We start from the raw sequence: 10,804 nt of genomic DNA, 5'->3' as shown, positions 1-10,804 counted from the left end.
ATAACTGGAGGCAGAAAAATACACGACAATTAGTTTGGAAGAAGATTCAAATATTCGACTTCAACTCCTCATGCTTCTTCAGTAGTTTCTTGGAGACCATCATTCTTGCAATAATAAACCCAGAAAACTTCCCATCTCCCATCTTTCCAAGTGTATTTCTAAAAGTAATATGGGGAAGAGGGCGGGGAGAGTGGGATCCTAGTATATATTTACCTCCTCTTTCTTCCCCAAAGTTGATCCTATGTAGCTGGATGATAAAGAAGATCCCAGCAGGATGGCTCATTAATCTGAACACACTCAGAATCGATAGCAATCATCAAATTCTTTGTTTATATAACCCTATTTTTTTCCTTCAACCCCACACATATTTCTTTTGTTTTTTTCATTTATTTTGATTAGTTGGAGGCTAATTACTTTACAAAATTGTAGTGATTTTTGCCATACATTGACATGAATCAGCCATGGAGTTACATGTATTCCCCATCCGATCCCCCCTCCCACCTCCCTCTCCACCTGATCCCTCTGGTTCTTACCAGTGCACCAGGCCCGAGCACTTGTCTCATGCATCCAGCCTGGGCTGGTGATCTGTTTCACCATAGATAATATACATATTCTGATGCTGTTCTCTCGAAACATCCCACCCTCGCCTTCTCCCACAGAGTCCTAAAGTCTGTTCTGTACATCTGTGTCTCTTTTTCTGTTTTGCATATTGGGTTATCATTACCATCTTTCTAAATTCCATATATATGTGTTACTATGCTGTAATGTACTTTATCTTTCTGGCTTACTTCACTCTGAATAATGGGCTCCAGTTTCATCCATCTCATTAGAACTGATTCAAATGAATTCTTTTTAATGGCTGAGTAATATTCCATGGTGTATATGTACCACACCTTCCTTATCTATTCGTCTGCTGATGGGCATCTAGGTTGCTTCCATGTCCTGGCTATTATAAACAGTGCTGCAATGAACATTGGGGTGCATGTATCTCTTTCAGATCTGGTTTTCTCAGTGTATATGCCCAGAAGTGGGATTGCTGGGTCATATGGCAGTTCTATTTCCAGTTTTTTAAGAAATCTCCACACTGTTTTCCATAGCGGCTGTACTAGTTTGCATTCCCACCAACAGTGTAAGAGGGTTCCCTTTTCTCCACACCCTCTCCAGCATTTATTGCTTGTAGACTTTTGGATAGCAGCCATCCTGACTGGCATGTAATGGTACCTCATTGTGGTTTTGATTTGCATTTCTCTGATGATGAGTGATGTTGAGCATCTTTTCATGTGTTTATTAGCCATCTGTATGTCTTCTTTGGAGAAATGTCTGTTTAGTTCTTTGGCCCATTTTTTGATTGGGTCATTTATTTTTCTGGAGTTGAGCTGCAGGAGCTGCTTGTATATTTTTGAGATTAATTCTTTGTCTGTTGCTTCATTTGCTATCATTTTCTCCCATTCTGAGGGCTGTCTTTTCACCTTGCTTATAGTTTCCTTTGTTGTGCAAAAGCTTTTAAGTTTCATTAGGTCCCATTTGTTTAGTTTTGCTTTTATTTCCAATATTCTGGGAGGTGGGTCATAGAGGATCCTGCTGTGATTTATGTCGGAGAGTGTTTTGCCTATGTTCTCCTCTAGGAGTTTTATAGTTTCTGGTCTTACATTTAGATCTTTAATCCATTTTGAGTTTATTTTTGTGTATGGTGTTAGAAAGTGTTCTAGTTTCATTCTTTTACAAGTGGTTGGCCAGTTTTCACAGCACCACTTGTTAAAGAGGTTGTCTTTTTTCCATTGTATATCCTTGCCTCCTTTGTCAAAGATAAGGTGTCCATAGGTTCGTGGATTTATCTCTGGGCTTTCTATTCTGTTCCATTGATCTATGTTTCTGTTTTTGTGCCAGTACCATACTGTCTTGATGACTGTGGCTTTATAGTAGAGTCTGAAGTCAGACAGGTTGATTCCTCCAGTTCCATTCTTCTTTCTCAAGATTACTTTGGCTATTTGAGGTTTTTTGTATTTCCATACAAATTGTGAAATTATTTGTTCTAGTTCTGTGAAAAATACCATTGGTAGCTTAATAGGAATTGCATTGAATCTATAGATTGCTTTGGGTAGTATAGCCATTTTGACAATATTGATTCTTCTAATCCATGAACACGGTATGTTTCTCCATCTGTTTGTGTCCTCTTTGATTTCTTTCATCAGTGTTTTATAGTTTTCTATGTATAGGTCTTTTGTTTCTTTAAGTAGATATACTCCTAAGTATCTTATTCTTTTTGTTGCAATGGTGAATGGTATTGTTTCCTTAATTTCTCTTTCTGTTTTCTCATTGTTGGTGTATAGGAATGCAAGGGATTTCTGTGTGTTAATTTTATATCCTGCAACTTTACTATATTCATTGATTAGCTGTAGCAATTTTCTGGTAGAATCTTTAGGGTTTTCTATGTAGAGGATCATGTCATCTGCAAACAGCGAGAGTTTCACTTCTTCTTTTCCTATCTGGATTCCTTTTACTTCTTTTTCTGCTCTGATTGCTGTGGCCAAAACTTCCAAAACTATGTTGAATAGTAGTGGTGAGAGTGGGCACCCTTGTCTTGTTCCTGAATTTAGGGGAAATGCTTTCAATTTTTCACCATTGAGGGTAATGCTTGCTGGCCCACACATATTTCTATGTATCTGACATCAAAAAAGATGGAGTAGTTGCAAAAGATGTTAATTTTCACTTACTATAATTACATTTAAAAATAAAACTGCCACATTACTCTTTTAAATATATCCATCTAATCTAAATACAGTAGTGAATCCGCCAGCAGCTACTAAAACAGACATGAACTATCATGACTTCAAAAGTCAGAAATTTTTTGTAGTTTCTCTCTTGGAACTTACATTGACATTTCACATGCCCCCAACCAGAGAATTTCATTCTCATGTATAGGTACTTTTTTCTTAAAACTTCCAAACTACTTTACTTCTTTGCAAAAATCTGTCTAAAATTTAGACTTTTACTTTCTGTCACTATCTGTCATTCTTTCTGCCAATACTCACATCAGTATTTTGAATGCTCCTTTCTTTGGTCCTCCAAAGAAGGACCAAAAAATGGTCCTTTGCAGTAAAAGTCACATAATATAAGACATACTACTTTAACCATATTCAACTGTACAGTTCAGTGGCACTAAATACATTCATATTGTTGTGTAACTCTCACAATCACCCATCTCCCGAATTTTTCACCTTCCTAAACTGAAACTCTGTCCCCATTTAACATTAATTCCCCAATCCCCCTCCTGAAATCCCTACCCCCTGGCCCCTGGCATCTACCAACATACTTTCTGACTCTATAAATTTGACTATTCTAGATAGCTCTTTTTTTTTATCATTTATTTTTATTAGTTGGAGGCTAATTACTTTACAATATTGTAGTGGTTTTTGCCATACATTGACATGAATCAGCCATGGATTTACATGTATTCCTCATCCCAATCCCCGCTCCTGCCTCCCTCCCCAGCCGATCCCTCTGGGTCTTCCCAATGCACCAGACCCGAGCACTTGTCTCATGCATCCAACCTGGGCTGGTGATCTGCTTCACCCTTGATAATACACATGTTTCAATGCTGTTCTCTCAAAACATCCCACCCTCGCCTTCTCCCACAGAGTCCCACAAGTCTATTCTGTACATCTGTGTCTCTTTTTCTGTTTTGCATGTAGGGTTATCGCTACCATCTTTGTAAATTCAAGTGGAATCAAACAGTGTCTGAACTTATGTATATTGGAAGGTGTTTTTAAGGTTAACTTAATGTATGTCCTACCAATAGATTGCACTGTCTTTTTTCATCCCCTGTGCGAATCTTACACATAGTAATGTCTATATGTCAATGCCAAACTTCCAGTCCATCCCACTTTCCTTCTGCCTCCTTGATGTTTATACCTTTGTGCCCTACCTCTGTCTGTGTCTCTGTTTCTGTTTTGCAAATTGGTTCATTTGCATTACTTTTCTAGATTTCACATATATGTATTAATATATATTTATTTTTCTCTTTTGACTTCACTCTTCACTATTTTTCTTTTTTTCTTACTTCTTGGAACCACATATGATGGTGAAATCAGAGATAGGTAAAAGGTCAGTCTGTATTTTGCAGAGTGGGAGGATGGAATTTGCGAACAGGGATGTGGGGAAAGTACCCCATTCCAAACACAGGTGTATTTCAGGCAGATCAATTTTATGGAAGACTGAATGGAAGTTGAGGATCTGGAAGCCGATCCTCCTGAAAGCCTTCACAGGCAGGGCTCACTTCTTGGCCTCCCACTCAAATGTGGTTTCAGGCACTGAAATGATCAAGGAATTGGGAGTCAGACCTAGGTGGTGCTAGTGGTAAAGAATCTGTCTGCCAGTGCAGGAGATGCAGGAGACACAGGTTCCATCTCTGGGTCACGAAGATCACCTGGAGGAGAAAATGGCAACACACTGCAGTATTCTTGCTAGAGAATCCCATGGACAGAGGAGCCTGGTGATCTACAGTCCCTGGGGTTGCAAAGAGTCCAGACATGACTGAAGCAACTTAGCTTGCTGATAGGAGAGGGCTTCCCCAGGTGGTTCAGTAGTGAAGAATTTGCCTGACAATCAGGAGATGCAAGAGATGCAGTTGGATCCCAGGGTAGGGAAAATCCCCTAGAGAATGAAATGGCAATCCACTCCAGTATTCTTGCCTGGAGAATCCCATGGACAGAGGAGCCTGGAGGGCTGCAGTCCATGGGGTCTCAAAGAGTCGGACAACTGAACAAATGAGCACACACACAGACATGAGATGAAAGCACAGATCTGCCATGGGTTATCAGAATAAACTAAATCAAACTGATTAAATCTCTGGGACCTAGTTTCCTCAACGCATCAGTTCAGTCAGTTCAGTTTCAGTCACTCAGTCATGTCCGACTCTTTGTGACCCCATGAATTCCAGCATGCCAGGCCTCCCTGTTCATCACCAATTCCTGGCGTTGACTCAAACTCATGTCCATTGAGTCGGTGATGCCATCCAGCCATCTCATCCTCTGTCATCCCCTTCTCCTCCTGCCCCCAATCCCTCCCAGCATCAGGGTCTTTTCCAGTGAGTCAACTCTTCACATGAGGTGGCCAAAGTATTGCAGTTTCAGCTTCAGCATCAGTCCTTCCAATGAACACCCAGGACTGATCTCCTTTAGGATGGACTGGTTGGATCTTCTCGCTGTCCAAGGGACTCTCAAGAGTCTTCTCCAACACCATAGTTCAAAAGCATCAATTCTTCAGCACTCAGCTTTCTTTACAGTCCAAATCTCACATCTATTCATGACCACTGGAAAAACCATAGCGTTGACTAGATGGGCCTTTGTTGGCAAAGTAATGTGTCTGCTTTTTAATATGCTATCTAGGTTGGTCAAAACTTTCCTTCCAAAGAGTAAGCGTCTTTTAATTTCATGGCTGCAGTCACCATCTGCAGTGATTTTGGAGCCCAGAAAAATAAAGTCAGCTACTGTTTCCACTGTTTCCCCATCTATTTGCCATGAGGTGATGGGACCAGATGCCATGATCTTAGTTTTCTGAATGTTGAGCTTTAAGCCAACTTTTCACTCTCCTCTTTCACTTTCATCAAGAGGCTTTTTAGTTCTTCTTCACTTTCTGTCATAAGGGTGGTGTCATCTGCATATCTGAGGTTATTGATATTTCTCCCAGCAATCTTGATTCCAGCTTGTGCTTCTTCCAGCCCAGCGTTTCTCATGATGTACTCTGCATATAAGTTAAATAAGCAGGCTGACAATATACAGCTTTGACGTACTCCTTTTGTTGTTCCATGTCCAGTTCTAACTGTTGCTTCCTGGCCTGCATACAGGTTTCTCAAGAGGAAGGTCAGGTGGTCTGGTGTTCCCATCTCTTTCAGAATTTTCCACAGTTTATTGTGACCCACACAGTCAAAGGCTTTGGCATAGTCAATAAAGCAGAAATAGATGTTTTTCTGGAACTCTCTTGCTTTTTTGATGATCCAGTGAATGTTGGCAATTTGATCTCTTGTTCCTCTGCCTTTTCTAAAACCAGCTTGAACATCTGGAAGTTCACGGTTCATGTATTGCTGAAGCCTGGCTTGGAGAATTTTGAGCATTACTTTACTAGTGTGTGAGATGAGTGCAATTGTGTGGCAGTTTGAGCATTCTTTGGCATTGCCTTTCTTTGGAATTGGAATGAAAACTGTAAAAAAAAGATCTTCACGACCCAGATAATCACGATGGTGTGATCACTCATCTAGAGCCAGACATCCTGGAATGTGAAGTCAAGTGGGCCTTAGGAAGCATCACTACAAACAAAGCTAGTGGAGGTGATGCAATTCCAGTTGAGCTATTTCAAATCCTGGAAGATGATGCTGTGAAAGTGCTGCACTCAATATGCCAGCAAATTTGGAACACTCAGCAGTGGCCACAAGACTGGAAAAGGTCAGTTTTCATTCCAATCCCAAAGAAAGGCAATGCTGCAGTTCACAGGAGTCACAAAGAGTCTAACATGACTTAGTGACTGAAAACAACAACAATCTTAGACTAAGCAGCTTACAAACCAATAAATAAAAAATAATAAAAATAAAAATAAGAAGCAAGCTCTAAGCACTCTAGCACCCACTGTAGAGTAGAAATATCTATGTAATGGAATTACTTTCTAAATGCTTTCCAAACACACTAAACCTCATATAAAATTGCTCTTTTCCACAATTTTAGAATTAATATCTATAATTTGCTTTGTGATGTTTTAAGCATAGGTGTCTTCTCTGTCCTTTAGCCTAACAAAAATGACTTCCTAACCAAATAGCTTTGAAAAGGTCATATGGAATTTAAATACTTATCAGAAATGACCAATATTTTGCTTTTAGTCATATGGAATTGAATCCAACCCCATCTACTTTCTTCTTTAAGTACATTTTTCTGTTAACTGAACATTCACTTAAAGTTTCCCGCCTCTCTTAACATTTAATTGTCTCTCACACAAAGGCATTTTTTAAGACAGTATAAAGAGGGTCATCTGAAAAAAAAAAAAAAAAGTATAGCCTATTTCATTTTAAGAATACAACAAACAAGTTATGCTGCTAGGTCACCAGGTTGACGCCAAGTTGACACTAGGTTGACAGTGTATGAACAATCACTTTCTGTTTTATAAAATATCACCTTTAGAATTTTTCTTACAGCTACATTTGTGGAAACAACTTATAATTAAGGTATAATATGCAAGACATATATTTCCAAGCAGAATTGTGGGGTTTTGGACTGCAAGGAGCTCCAACCAGTCCATCCTAAAGGAAATCAGTCCTGGGTGTTCATTGGAAGGACTGATGTTGAAGCTGAAACTCCAATACTTTGGCCACCTGATGGGAAGAGCTGACTCACTGTAAAAGACCCTGATGCTGGGAAAGATTGAGGGCAGGAGGAGAAGGAGATGACAGAGGAAGAGATGGTTGGATGGTATCATGGGTTTGGGTGGACTCTGGGAGTTGGTGAGGACAGGGAGGCCTGGCATGCTGTGGTTCATGGGGTCACAAAGAGTCGGACACGACTGAGCGACTGAACTGAACTGAGACAAATTTCAGGGATATTACATTCTGTCTTTTTTAGAGTTCATCACTTAGGCATCGCTTGGAATTTGTGGAGATCTACTAATATGTCAAATATTGTTCATTATGCATAACTGAAGCTGCCTCAAAGAATGAAGAGTATCTCTTGAACTTCCTGCTAAATTATGAGGCAGAACATGCTTCTATTTCAGACAATACAAAGAATCTGAATGATCATATTTATTTACATTTAACTAAAAATCATACAAACACACAACTTGAAGGATATAAAGTTCCATGGTTGGAGCCTCCAGAAGTAACAGATTCAAGGATTGGGAGATTATAGGTCTAGGATTAGCATTCATATGACAAACAAGTTAAGTACTTTTCATTTGAAATATCACTTAGACCCTGTTAACTACCACCCTTATGGCAGAGAGTGAAGAGGAACTAAAAAGCCTCTTGATGAAAGTGAAAGAGGAGAGTGAAAAAGTTGGCTTAAAGCTCAACATTCAGAAAACTAAGATCATGGCATCTGGTCCCATCACCTCATGGCAAATAGATGGGGAAACAGTGGAAACAGTAGCTGACTTTATTTTTCTGGGCTCCAAAATCACTGCAGATGGTGATTGCAGCCATGAAATTAAAAGACGCTTACTCTTTGGAAGGAAAGTTTTGACCAACCTAGATAGCATATTAAAAAGCAGAGACATTACTTTGCCAACAAAGGCCCGTCTAGTCAAGGCTATCGTTTTCCCAGTGGTCATGTATGGATGTGAGATTTGGACTGTAAAGAAAGCTGAGTGCTGAAGAATTGATGCTTTTGAACTATGGTGTTGGAGAAGACTCTTGAGAGTCCCTTGGACAGCGAGAAGATCCAACCAGTCCATCCTAAAGGAGATCAGTCGTGGGTGTTCATTGGAAGGACTGACGCTGAAGCTGAAACTGCAATACTTTGGCCACCTCATGTGAAGAGTTGACTCACTGGAAAAGACCCTGATGCTGGGAGGGATTGGGGGCAGGAGGAGAAGGGGATGACAGAGGATGAGATGGCTGGATGGCATCACCGACTCGATGGGCATGAGTTTGAGTAAACTCCAGGAGTTTGTGATGGACAGGGAGGCCTGGCGTGCTGGGATTCATGGGGTCGCAGAGTCGGACATGACTGAGCGACTGAACTGAACTGACTGAACTGACAACTTTATAAAGTGTTCCCTGAGCCCAGTAAGCGATGGTTTTATCTTCTGTCACAGATTAGAATATATTTGCACCTCGGTTTTTCAAACCCTTCTGAATGTGACTTGTATCTACATTATCAAAATAGGAAGCATTTACTCAGAGCAGTTTTCCTTCGCAATAAAAAGAAGTTGCTTTTTACAAGCATGTATACTTTAGAAACTAAAATAAAATTTTTTCCGCCATTTAAATCTTTTTTCAGTGTCATCCTTATAACCTTCTGAATCATGATTAAACAGATTTGTGTCAATTTGGACATGTAACAGATGTACAAATACTATTATTTTTAAATTCAAACTACAAATTTAAATGAACACCATTTTTATAAAGCAAAGCCACTTTTGGTATATGGATTGAGCACAACTCCATAATGGTGGATACTTTTATTTTTATAATGATACAATTTTTTCTTTAGATAAAACATCAAAATATTTTCAAACACATCTGAGTAATAGTAACTTTCGAGATAACCTGGAGCAAATAATAATGGCCTTTTAAATTTCAATATATGATTGTTTATATAATTGATTCACTTTTCCCAAGAGTGAGGCAAAATAATGTCTATTTTATTAGGAAGGTAAACAAATACCTCCTGCCATTTTTTAATGGACTATCCAGCAACACAGTCCAGTATTCTTTTCTGGAGAAGCCCATGAACAGAGAAGCCTGGAGGGCTACAGTCTGCATGGTCACATAGAGTGAGACACTACACTTAATAGGCACACACATACACAGATAGACTTTCAGCTGTGAGATAAAATGCAAGGCTTTTCAGCAGATCTGAAAGTTCTGTTTCTAAATCTCCTCATTAAAAAAAAAAAAAATCTCCTCATGCACTTGCTTATTTCCCTACCTCAACTGATGGGATCTATCTTTTTATAGTAGCTGACTTATCACCTAGACTCAAGCTCTTTGAATTACAAGAGCCCTACTTCTCATTTGTTGCCTATAGTCAACTGATTGCCAAGTCCTATTGATTTTATTTCCACCATGAACCATGAGGATGACCTTTCATGTAGAGTACAATTATTCTAGTTGACCATTCTCATATCTCTTCCAAAGATGCTGTCATGTACCCATAAATGTCCATATCCAGATGTGCAGCTGGCAAAATAACCTTTCTAAAATACAGTTCTTGATCATGGCCTTTTCTGACAAGCCATCAAACTCCTCACATTGTCGTGTGAATTTAACTTTTAATTCCTTAACTCAAAATTATGGCTTTCCCTAGCCCCAGACTCAGCTGTCTTAACAGCCATACTTAACCCGTGTCCCAGATGGAAGGAAATATTAATACAAGTCATTCCTCACAAATACCAAGTTTGAAGTTGCCATATTGTCCTCAGACATGAAGACTGAGGAAACCTGGGTGGCTGAGGGGTCTGTCAGGTGAACAAGCCTTTGAGGTACAATTGAAGAGACCACTTGGAGCTATCACCAGAAAAAAAAAAAAAACATCAAAAAGCTATGTGCATGCATGCTCAGTCACTAAGTCATGTCTGACTCCCGCAACCTTAAAGACTGTAGCCTGACAGGCTCCTCTGTCCACAGGATTTTCAAGGCAAGAATACTGGAATGGGTGGCCATTTCCTCCTCCCGGGCATCTTCCCAACCCAGAGATCAAACTTGCATCTCCTGAATTGGCAAGTGGATTCTTTACTACTGAGCCGTCTGGGAAGCCCATCAGAAAGGTATACTTTTCTTTAAACAATTTTCAGAGCAACTAGCTGCTCCCACAGCTCTCTGAGAAGACAACCTTTGGCTCTGGTGTCAACATAATTATCCAGCCAAACCCGCCCTATCTGCTCATCTAAGACCACAGCTTCCAACTCAATGCTATGTTCTCCTGACCTATTACACTTATCTCTAAGCCTCAGCACCACCATCAGTTCTGACCAGCTCTATTTGCCTCATTCTATCTCCCCATGACCCTGCCTTAACCCCAGTGCCCTGATGCACCTCTCCACCCAATTTAAATTCAGTCAACACAGTCCTACTGTACAACCCAACCCTCACGTCTTACCC

Source organism: Dama dama, chromosome 21 (genome assembly GCF_033118175.1).
Source record: "Dama dama isolate Ldn47 chromosome 21, ASM3311817v1, whole genome shotgun sequence".
Taxonomy (NCBI): domain Eukaryota; kingdom Metazoa; phylum Chordata; class Mammalia; order Artiodactyla; family Cervidae; genus Dama; species Dama dama.
The sequence above is the reverse complement of the archived record's forward strand: the minus strand, read 5'-3'. Positions refer to the sequence as shown.